This window comes from Hyperolius riggenbachi, chromosome 7 (genome assembly GCF_040937935.1).
Source record: "Hyperolius riggenbachi isolate aHypRig1 chromosome 7, aHypRig1.pri, whole genome shotgun sequence".
In the NCBI taxonomy this organism is placed as follows: Eukaryota; Metazoa; Chordata; class Amphibia; order Anura; family Hyperoliidae; genus Hyperolius; species Hyperolius riggenbachi.
This window is the reverse complement of record NC_090652.1, coordinates 248,891,671-248,902,562: the sequence shown is the minus strand read 5'-3', so window position 1 is coordinate 248,902,562 and position 10,892 is coordinate 248,891,671.

Genomic DNA, 10,892 nt, shown 5'->3' with positions numbered 1-10,892 from the left:
ACCCCTGAAATAGTAGGGTGTTGGGGGATAAGACCTCCACTAGCATTAATGAAGCTAATTTATACTTATGAGGACTCCGCAGAGGCGTTTTACATATACCCCTTTCCAAACATTGTTTTTTATACAAACAAGTTATTCACTTGTATATACTTACCTATAGGGCTTGTCTGTACAAAACCAACAGGTGGCAGACAGGATTTCCCTGTACATCATATCCAGCATATACATTCAGCCATGCTCGGTGTGCATAATGAACAGTTTATGGATAATGGCTTGGTATCTCACCCAATCCATTGCAGCTAGTCTCTGTGGTGCCTCACCAGATGTACTCACAGTGTCGCTTGTTCAAGCAAGATCAGTTACATTAGAGCGCAATTTGCCCACTATGTGTGGATGCTCCAGCTGGGGATACGGAGAATGCTGAGACCAGCGAGATGGTGATACTGTCTTGCCAGCCACCGAACGGGTGGCAGATGGTACGTGTTTCAGCGAGCTGTCTCCGTGTTGTGCTGGAATGTGGCGGTGTGGCGTCCTATGAAAGAGAGTGGCTCCCTACCACAGTTTCGCTGGCTTCCAGCTTCGTCAGAGGGGCGTTCCAATGACGTCACCACCCTCTTAGCATCTTCTATCTAGGTATAGGGAGAACAGGCAGGCACTCGGGGTTCACTGGATTAATAAATACTGTGCTTCACCATCCAGGTATGAGAACTATGTGCTCAAGACTAAAGCAAAACATTGCGATAAAGTCCATAGGAGGGAAAGAAGGAAGTCTGGCACTATAGTTTATTACAGCAGATTAAAATGCGGAGACTTATACAAAACATTGCTGTGCAAAAAAACAATATGCAATGCAAACTGGCGTACATAGGAGAATCATATATAAAATAGATCCAATTGCTGTACCTGGGTGGTGGGAGGTGGCAGCTGTGGGTGCCGCTGGTGCACGGCCTTACGACCATTTCGCTAGGCTAAATGCCAAGCTTCTTCTGAGGTGGGGTGTGCACATCGTGACTAGAACGGCGGCGGGATTAAATGCAGACCGGTGGCTGCTCTTCCGGGTCGCCGCAAGAGGGAACGCCCCTCCCAGATGGTTGGCCCAAAGTGTCAAATCCTGTGTTAGGAGTGGGGGAGTGCGTGGCCGGCCAGAAAGGTCATCCGAGCGCGTCATTAATGACGCTACGATCAGATGATCTCCGGCCGAGTTCCCGCCCCCAACGTCTACGTAGTAGGTTCTATTGTAAGGTTGCCATATCAACCCAGGAAAGCTCCGTGCAGTGAAATAAATATACACGCACAGAGCAATGAGAACCTCTTGAACGTGGAGATATTCTCACACGGGTTGGCAAATTCGCCTAGAGTTAATGTATTAGTAACACGGGCATTGACAAAGGGGAGAGGGGGGCGGGGGCGGAGGGGAGGGGAGGTGTTAGTGTGACCCAAGTGAAAAGGAGAGGTGAAAGTGGGAAAAGTGGCTGGGAAAGAAAAAGTGAGGAAAAAAGGGGGAGAGTGGCAGGGACGGATCTAGACCAAGTTGCCCCAAGTTGCGCCTGGGGCAAGGTCAGGTTTTGGCGCCTAAACTGCCATTCCCCATCCACATTTTGCCGCCTTTTTAAGAATTCAACAAACTGCGCCTGGGGCAAGAGACCCGCTTGCCTCCCCCTAGATCCGTCCCTGGAGAGTGGATGAAATTGGGTACTCCAACCAAGATATGCAAAAGAAAATAGTGATGGAATCTAAAAGGAAACCCTCACCGTACAAGAAGAGAGGTATTAGAAAAAGATATTCATCTGGTTCTCCCTATGGCAGGAACAAAAATGTCTTAAAGAGACGTGCAGATAATGTTATGTAATAGCTTTATTAGAAGAATATACATAAAATAGTTCCTATAGGAAAAAAAAAATCACTTTCATAGGAAAGAGGTCCTTATAAAAAAGAAGAAATCCTGCCAGAATGGGGGCCAGAAGAAGAGGGGCAACAGCCGGTAACCAAAGGGAGAAAGGGAAGAGAAGCCAGGAGTTGCTAGGGATCTAAGAAACAAGCAAGATCGATATAATCGTTGAGACCCAAAGCACCCATCGCGTTAGTGCGTTAGATCCAATGTGCTTCCTGTCTGAGTAGGAGTTTCTTCCTATCACCCCCGCGTCGGGGGGTATTACAGATGTCAATGCATGCAAATGAAAACAGGTTAGGGTCACTCTGGTGGACTGTGGACATGTGTTCGACTATCCGTGGGCAACCTTTGCCCTTGGGCAGTAGACGCACATGCTCGAGAATACGTTCTTTGATCATTCTTGTCGTCTTGCCAATGTAAAACCTTTGGCAAGGACACCAGAGCGCATACACGACGTACTTGGTTCTACAAGTGGCAAAAAACATTGTGTTGCGCGATATAGGACCAAGTTGAAAAAGCCTACCTGTTTTCATTAAATGACAGGCTTTGCAAAAGCCACAGCGATGATTACCAGTGGAGAAAAACTTACTCAACCAGGTGCGCTGTGGGCTTTCACGGAAATCACTGTGTACCAAAGAATCACCAATAGTGGGTGCTCAACTCTAGGCGAATTCGCCAACCCGTGTGAGAATATCTCCACGTTCAAGAGGTTCTCATTGCTCTGTGCGTGTATATTTATTTCACTGCACGGAGCTTTCCTGGGTTGATATGGCAACCTTACAATAGAACCTACTACGTAGACGTTGGGGGCGGGAACTCGGCCGGAGATCATCTGATCGTAGCGTCATTAATGACGCGCTCGGATGACCTTTCTGGCCGGCCACGCACTCCCCCACTCCTAACACAGGATTTGACACTTTGGGCCAACCATCTGGGAGGGGCGTTCCCTCTTGCGGCGACCCGGAAGTGCAGCCACCGGTCTGCATTTAATCCCGCCGCCGTTCTAGTCACGATGTGCACACCCCACCTCAGAAGAAGCTTGGCATTTAGCCTAGCGAAACGGTCGTAAGGCCGTGCACCAGCGGCGCCCACAGCTGCCACCTCCCACCACCCAGGTACAGCAATTGGATCTATTTTATATATGATTCTCCTATGCACGCCAGTTTGCATTGCATATTGTTTTTTTGCACAGCAATGTTTTGTATAAGCCTCCGCATTTTAATCTGCTGTAATAAACTATAGTGCCAGACTTCCTTCTTTCCCTCCTATGGACTTTATCACATCTTCTATCTACCAGGCTGCCGCTGTATTGCGGATAAACGGCTGCAGTTCCAGTAGGCTTTGTGCAACGGGGTGTGCTGGGCTGACGTGTTTCAGAGGGCACAGCCGCCTTCATCAAAGCCTTTAGACTGCTTTGGATTCTTTTGGATTTTGATCATCTAAAATTCTGGAACGTCTTGTGGAAATTAGAAAACCATGTGTTTGGTAACCTGATTGGTAAACATTGCATCATGAAGATTATCTTGGGGAGAATAGCCATTTTGATTATGGCAATCCTGCCCATTTGATTAAAAATCGGACGATCCCAGTTATTCAACTTTTTCTTACATTCTGTAAACACTGATTTAAAGTTAGTTATGAAAAGTTTTCCTGGATCCCGACAGAGGTTGATCCCCAAATATTTTATTGAATTTCTCCACAAATATCCACATGCTGATGTGATTTCTTCTTTTGTGTTCGCCGAGCACCACAAATCCAGAATATCAGTTTTAGAATCACTAAAGAAATACTGTAGGGGTCGGGGGAAAATGAGTTGAACTTACCCGGAGCTTCTAATAGTCCCCTGCAAATGTCCCGTGCCCGTGCAACCACTCACCGATGCTCCAGGACCCGCCTCCGGTTCACTTTTGGAATTTCAGACTTTAAAGTCTGAAAACCACTGCACCTGCGTTGCCATGTCCTCGCTCCCACTGATGTCACCAAGAGCGTACTGCGCAGACACAGACCATACTGGGCCTGCGCAGTACGCTTCTGGTGACATCAGCGGGAGTGAGGACATGGCAACACAGGCACAGTGGTTTTCAGACTTTAAAGTCTGAAATTCTAGAAGTGAACCGGAGGCGGGGCCGGAGCATCGGTGAGTGGCTGTGCGGGCACAGGATGTCTGCAGGGGACCATTAGAAGCCCCGGGTAAGTTCAATTCATTTTCCCCCGGCCCCCCTACAGTATTCCTTTAACTTTAAAATTGAAACTCTAAATTTCTTCATTATCTCTCTGCAACTATTTTAAAGTGGACCCAAACCAAACATTTTTTAAATTCAAAATATTTAGTTGCACCACTCTTACACATACAAAGATAAATAAACACTCCTTTAAGCCTATGAGCATTTCAGTGTATGCTTTTCACCCTTCTCTTTTCATAACGAGGGTTATACAGGTGGCAGCCATTACTTCTGAGCTTAGTAGGAGGTTTTAGATCATGGGTGTGTTTGTCATCAGCTACCCTCCCTCACAGGGGCATCGTCTATATGAAATCTCACACAAGCTGAGATCACCTTCTCTGTGACATTATCAGTAGCAGCCTGTGTTTTGTTTTTGGTTTTTATCTCCTCCACCAGTTTGCCGGAAAAATCCCGGCAATTTGAAAGGAAGGGAGGGGTTCTTCCAATAAATGTAAAATATTTTATATTTGTCATCATGCAGCTGAAAAAATGCTGCTATTTATCATTATAATTTAGAAAATAGATTTTATTTCTGAAATCTTGTATTTTTGATTTGGGTCCACTTTAAGTGTTTTTAGGATATGCTAAGGTTAACAGCAGATCATCTGCATATGCCATAATTTTAAGGAAAATTCCTCTAGACTGAATGCCCCTGACCCTCTCCAAACTCTGTATAGCAATAATAAATGTCTCTATGTATAAATTAAATAGAATCGGTGATAAGGGGCAACCCTGTCAGACCCCATTAGATATAGAATTTTTTTCAGCCATTGTTCCATTGACCATCACCTGGGCTGTTTGATTTTTGTCATCATCATCATTGGCCACCACATCTTTTTCAGATGATTGTTACTACGTCTGTGGGTATCATTTGTTCGTATTGCCACATCTTCGCTTGTGGCAAATCAAGCCGATAGCAGCACAGCATTTCTTGCCACATTTGTCACAGATAAAATGTGAATCAGCTAGTGCGACCGAAGGGATGCAAAGTCTTTTCTGCTTTAGATTTTCGACCCAGACTTCTTCATGTCATTTAGTGCCGGTACTTAGGTCTTGGCGCCATAAGGATCTAATTTTAGCACGTTTCTCCCAACCTCTGGTATTAATGCCAAAGCAATCCATATCACGCTTGCAAGAGTCTTTGATTCAAAGCATAGGTCGTCTCATTGGTTTTTTTGCATGTGCATTATGACTCAACAGAACTTGTCGAGGTAATCTTTCCGGGTCCATTCTACATACGTGACCCATCCAGCGGAGTCTTCTCTGTTTGAGGATTGCCATGATACTGGTACCGTATGTCTTCGAGAGAACAGCCTCATTGCTCATTTTGTCCTTCCATGTGACTCCCAAAATAGATCTTAGACAGCACATGTGGAAAGCATTTAGTTGGTGTTCTTGTTTGGCGTATGTTGTCCACATCAGGGCCAGGGCGTCGCTAGCCCTATTTTGGCGGGGCACGTGCCCCCAATCTGTCCTGGGGTGCCACGGATCTCCGCCCGGCCGCCCCCTCTGGCAGCGGCTCCCTCCAGCCGCCGCCGCCACCACGTCACTCAGACCTCAGGATCAGGCGGCGAGCCGGCGAACAATCGTGCGGGCGCTAGGACCCAGCGCCCGCACTGATATGCGGAAGTGACATCACTTCCGCATATCGAGCGGGTGCGTACGGCGCCCGCTCTTACTGGTCGGGTCGCCGCTGATCCTGAGGTCTGCTACGAGGTAAGGGGGGTGGGGGAGCGGAGGCGGATGGAGGGGGGGCCTCCCTGGCACTCACTCACTCCCTAAAGGGGCTCCCTGGCACTCACTCACTCCCTAAAGGGGCTCCCTGGCACTCACTCACTCCCTAAAGGGGCTCCCTGGCACTCACTCACTCCCTAAAGGGGCTCCCCCTGGCACTCACTCCCTAAAGGGGCTCCCTGGCACTCACTCACTCCCTAAAGGGGCTCCCTGGCACTCACTCCCTAAAGGGGCTCCCTGGCACTCACTCACTCCCTAAAGGGGCTCCCCCTGGCACTCACTCACTCCCTAAAGGGGCTCCCTGGCACTCACTCACTCCCTAAAGGGGCTCCCTGGCACTCACTCACTCCCTAAAGGGGCTCCCTGGCACTCACTCACTCCCTAAAGGGGCTCCCTGGCACTCACTCACTCCCTAAAGGGGCTCCCTGGCACTCACTCACTCCCTAAAGGGGCTCCCTGGCACTCACCCCCTAAAGGGGCTCCCTGGCACTCACCCCCTAAAGGGCCTCCCTGTCACTCACTCACTCACTCACTCACTCACTCCCTAAAGGGGCTCCCTGTCACTCACTCACTGCCTAAGGAGCTCCCTGTCACTCACTCACTGCCTAAAGGGGCTCCCTGGCACTCACTCACTACCTAAAGGGCCTCCCTGTCACTCACTCACTGCCTGAAGGGGCTCCCTGGCACTCACTCACTGCCTGAAGGGGCTCCCTGGCACTTACTCACTGCCTAAAGGGGCTCCCTGGCACTCACTCACTGCCTGAAGGGGCTCCCTGGCACTCACTCACTGCCTGAAGGGGCTCCCTGGCACTCACTCACTGCCTAAAGGGGCTCCCTGGCACTCACTCACTGCCTAAAGGGGCTCCCTGGCACTCACTCACTGCCTGAAGGGGCTCCCTGGCACTCACTTACTGCCTGAAGGGGCTCCCTGGCACTCACTCACTACCTAAAGGGGCTCCCTGGCACTCATTCACTACCTAAAGGGGCTCCCTGGCACTCACTCACTACCTAAAGGGGCTCCCTGTCACTCACTATCGGGGTCCCTGTCACTCACTACCTAACTGGAGGCGCCTGTCACTCACTAGCTAACCTGGGGTTCCCTGTCACTCACTACCTAACTTGGGGGGGCTACCATATTAAGGGGGCATTCTGTCTATTTATGTGAAATGCTGTCTATTTATGTGCCGCATGACTGCTGAATTTGTCTTGTTGGGAGCCTTATGATTTGTTGGGGGCCTCAAGATTGCTGAATTTGTCTTGTTGGGGGTCTCATGATTTGTTGGGGGTCTCATGATTGCTGAATTTGTCTTGTTGGGAGCCTCATGATTTGGTGGAGGCCTCATGATTGCTGAATTTGTCTTGTTGGGGGCCTCATGATCTGTTGGGGGCCTCATGATTGCTGAATTTGTCTTGTTGGGGGTCACATGATTGCTAACTGCGAATCTATGGGAAAAGCTGAATCCTTATCATATGAGACAATAGCATTAAACCTACTTTTTTAGCTTTTTAAAACAGAAAATAAAACTGGGAGGTTCTAAAAAATTGAATACATTTTTCAGGAGTAGGATGGATGAAATTGTTTATCTTCACAGTTTATTTTCAACTTGGATTTTCCATAATGTTCATGTATGAGTTAAAACGTTTGTACAGTATTTAGTTTAAATTGCGGTTGCCACTTTGCGATAGATAAGTGACTTTTGGATTGCAGTTTGGGCACTCGGCCTCCAAAAGGTTCGCCACCACTGTCATAATCTAATGTCCCACCATTGCTAGGTTCATGTAAATTTGTCTCCACCCGGCCGTTACCACACCTATATTCTGGTCCATAGCCCACCCATTTTTCGATGCGGCACGATAAGCACGCCGCACAACGTGATCCTCATATTTTTGGCACGCTAGCTGCAGTGTGCTGAATTCTGCTGCCTACAGTATGTACAGTATACGCTGTTCTCTAGTGCCTGCACTGTGTGCTGATTTACCTCCAGTGTGTACAGTGTAAGGTGTTACTCTGTGCCTTTACTTATTGTAAACCAGCTATATTGTATGCTGATCCCTGCTACTTTCAGTATATACAATATTAGCTGTAAAGCCTGGTACACACATACAATTTTGATTAGCCAATTTTAGCTCTGTTCATAAAATTCATTGTCTGTTGGCCCACTTACTGCACGGGGGTGGTAAAATTGGGGGTCAGTGATTGACCAATCAAAATTGTATGTGCGTATACATCTTTGATCTATGCCTATACTGATTGTAAATTATCCAAATAAAGGACAGGGGGCTCCATCCACTATTTCGATGGGCAGGCCCGTTATCTGTAGCTTACACCGCTGCTAAGTTCATGTACATTTGGCCCCACCCATGACCACGCCCACTCACCGCATGGCCACGCCCATTTTTTTTGCCGCGCGCCGCATTTACCTCCCCGCCTGGTGCCCACAGGTGCCCCCGATCTCCAAGGACCCTAGAAACGCCCCTGGTCCACATCTTTGATGCATACAAAAGAGTGCTCAGGATGCAAGTCTGGTACACAAGGACTTTGCTGGCAATGGTAAGTTTTTTGTTTCTCCAAACGCAAGCATAAAGCCTTCCAAAGGTTGTTGATGCTTTGCTTAATCTCTTTATTCTATTTAGTATTTGTTCTCCCATTGTTAGTATTATTCTATTTAGTATTTGTTCTCCCATGTTAAAATGTTTAGTTGTATCAAATAAGAAGGATCTGGCTATTCTATCAAATGCTTTTTCGGCGTTGATCATAACCAATATTGCCTCTTTTTTATTTTTATTACAGTTGTTTATAAAATGTATAGCCGTACATACAGTATATTATCGTTAACTTGTCTATTTTGCCTAAAACTACTTTTATCCAGAGGAAAGTGAAAAACCCTTACAAGGCATGGTCCAATTAGCCCCAAAAGAGAAAAAAATCCTTCCCTACTCCAGATGGCAATCAGATAAAATCCCTGGATCAACACCACTGGGCATTACCTAGTAATTATAGCCATGGATGTCTTTCAATGCAAGGAAAGCATCTAAGCCTCCTTTAAAGAGAACCAAAGAGGAATAAAATAACATATTTATACATACCTGGGGCTTCCTCCAGCCCCATCAGCCTGGATCGCTCCCACGCCGCCTTTCTCTGCTGCCTCTGTCCGCTGGTACCAGGTCCCGTCATTTCGGCCAGTCGAGCAAGTTGACGCAAGCGCAGTGCGCTCCCTCCGAAACTGCACAGGCACATGCGTACAGAGCCAGAGGGAGTCCCTGTGCATGCGGAAGACTGTTCGCATCCGGTGGAAGTGACGGGACCCGGTACCGGCTATAGAGGCAGAGAAGGACGGCGGTGTGGGAGCCATCCAAGCTTATGGGGTTGGAGGAAGCCCCAGGTATGTATAACATCTTTTTTTTCATTTTTGGAATACGTTCATCTCTGGTTCCCTTTAAATGCAGATATAGAATTTGCCATAGCTACTTCCTGTGGCAATGCATTCCACATCTTAATCACTCCTACTGTAAAGAACACTATCCTAAATAAACGGCTAAAACGTTTTTCCTCCATGTGCAGATCATGTCCTCTAGCCCTTTGTGAAAGCCTAAGGAAAAAAAAGCTCATCCGCCAAACCTTTATATTGCCCTCTGATGTATTTATACATGTTAATTAGATCCCCTCTAAGACGTCTTTTTTCTAGACTAAATAAACCCAATTTATCTAACCTTTCTTGGTAAGTGAGACCTTCCATCCCTCGTATCAATTTTGCTGCTTGTCTTTGCACCTGCTCTAAAACTGCAATATCTTTCCTGTAATGTGTTGCCCATATTCCAAGTGTGGCCTTGCAAGAGAGTTAAACAGTGGCAATATTATGCTAGCATCTCGAGTTTTTTTTTTGCTATTATTGCATCCCAAAATAGGATTATTTAATTTGTTGTGGATGAGTACGCCTAAGTCCTTCTAAAAGTATAATATCCCTATCTGTATCCAGTTTATTTTGTATGGTGCTAGACCAGGCATGGGCAAACTTGGCTCTCCAGCTGTTGAGGAACTACAAGTCCCACAATGCATTGCAGGAGTCTGACAGCCACAATCATGACTCAAAAAGGCAAATGCATTGTGGGATTTGTAGTTCTTTAACAGCCCTATCCATGCACACAGACTCTTCCCCAGTCCTTGCATCCTTAACTTTTGCACCAGACTTTTGTGGGGAACAGCGTCGAAGGCCTTTGCTAAGTCCAAGTATATCACATCTACAGCATTCCCAGTATCCACATCAGCGTTCACTACCTCATAAAAACTAAGCATGTTAGTCAAACAGGACCTGTCTTTAGTAAACCCATGTTGTTGCTGAGATACAAGGTTATTTTCTACTATGAAGTCTTGTATAGAATCTCTTAGTAACCCCTCAAATAGTTTGCACACAACTGATGTTAAGTTTACAGGTCTATCATTTCCTGGATCAGATTTTTTGCCCTTCTTAAATAATGGGAAAACGTGGGCTGTACGCCAATCTGCTGGAACTCTGCCACTTAATTTATCAGATATTTTTTTCTAATCTTGTGGCTAGTATCCTTGCATAAATTTTGACATCGTTATCAATCAGAGAGATTGGCTTGAAATGTGAACATTCTGTAGCCTCTTTTTTAGCCTTTGGAATCATGGTAATTACTGCATTGTTATTATCATTGGAAAAGGTGGTCTCTCCTTCTCCATTCACTAGTTTACAAACTAAATGGGTAAGTTCTTTTCAGAATGCCTTGTAAAATTCTATTCCATATTCATCTGGTCCGGGACATTTCCCCCTCCCCCCCGCATGCCTCTCCTCCCTCCATCATGTGTCTCTGCCCCTCCCCCGTCTAAACAGCAGCTTACCTCATCCATCATGCCCGCAGCAACTGAAGACATCCGGCTTCTATGTGCGGTGTCCTCTTGTGTCAGCTTCTAATGACGCATCATTAGGAGCTGCCCCTAGAGGACGCTGCACATAGAAGTCGGATGTCTTCAATCGCCGCGGACATGATGGATGAGGTAAGCCGCTGCTTCTGATCACACGGGA